Raw genomic sequence first — 1,334 nt, 5'->3', positions numbered from 1 at the left:
TGAATTGTGTATAAAATGTCATTATCTTTAATTATACTGAGGAAATCTATGTCCTCGTCACTGTTTTGTGAATTTCGTGAACTGTGGTAAACCTCTTCACCCTCACTGTCTAAATTTAATCTATTATTATTTTGCCACTTGGATTGTCTATCTGGTTTAAGTTGTATGACATTATGTACCCCTATCGGCTGTCCATTAAGGTCTTGGAGTAAATATGCATGAGTAAATATTCTTTCTGACCAACTTATTTATTCTATACGGCCCATCGTAAACCAAGTGTATTTTTTTAGTGAGTCGCCTACCCGCGTCAGATCTCCAGTGGAGTTTCAACCATACTTTCTGCCCTGGAGAATACTCTTCAGCATGATTGTGCTTGTCAAACTGGGCTTTTCTCTTTTTAGCGGCCTTTTCTAAATTTCGCTGTGCTCTTTGAATTTTCTGCTCTTTTGTGAGTCTTATCTCAGGTAATTTCGGTTGTAATGCCGGATCAATCTCCAAATTTAACATTCCATCATAATGCAGTTCATCCGGTTACGCACAACAATTGCAAATCTTGAAAAATCGACAGAATGAAATCGAGAAGAAGTTAGACATGCTTCAAATAAGACGAGCTTAAAAAGGTAAGTTGATGAAGCGAAAGATTTCATGTGTGCCGTGGAGAATAAAAAAAAAAGATAAATAAGACTGTACATCGGATCTCTGTGCCATTTGCATGTCGTGTACCGTGACCGAACATGTCTGAGAAGAAAAATATTGAGAAGTGGCGATTGGTGAAAGAACTGCATGCCCCGGCAAGAAAAAATTTTACTCGAAGGCGCGTCATAGTTTATGAGTACGATGAGTACGATGTGGCAGGCAGATGTGGTCGAGATGCGACCTTACACGCGGTTCAACAAAGGTTACCACTACATTCTCACCGTTATTGATGTGTTCAGGAAGTTTGCATGGGCCGTACCGCTCAAAACCAAGAGTGGAAGTAAGATGGCTAAAGCAATCGTAAAGATAATTCGAGACGATAAAAGATATCCGAAAAATTTACAAACCGACATGGGAAAGGAATTTTACAACGTAATCGTACAGAAACTCTTGAAAAAACATGATATCAATCATTACCCTACGTATTCCGTAATGAAGGCGTCGGTGGTCGAACGATTTAACCGAACGTTGAAGAACAACATGTGGAAACAGTTTACGCTCAACAGAAATTATAAATGGATCGACTTGTTACCGCGTCTCGCGTCAGAGTACAACGCACGAAAGCATCGAACTATTGGTATGCGGCCTATCGATGTTACCCCCACGATCGCCGACAAGCTCTTAACCACGGTGTACAA

This window comes from Wasmannia auropunctata, unplaced genomic scaffold, assembly GCF_000956235.1.
Source record: "Wasmannia auropunctata unplaced genomic scaffold, wasmannia.A_1.0 LD336078.1, whole genome shotgun sequence".
Classification (NCBI taxonomy): Eukaryota; Metazoa; Arthropoda; class Insecta; order Hymenoptera; family Formicidae; genus Wasmannia; species Wasmannia auropunctata.
The sequence above is the reverse complement of the archived record's forward strand: the minus strand, read 5'-3'. Positions refer to the sequence as shown.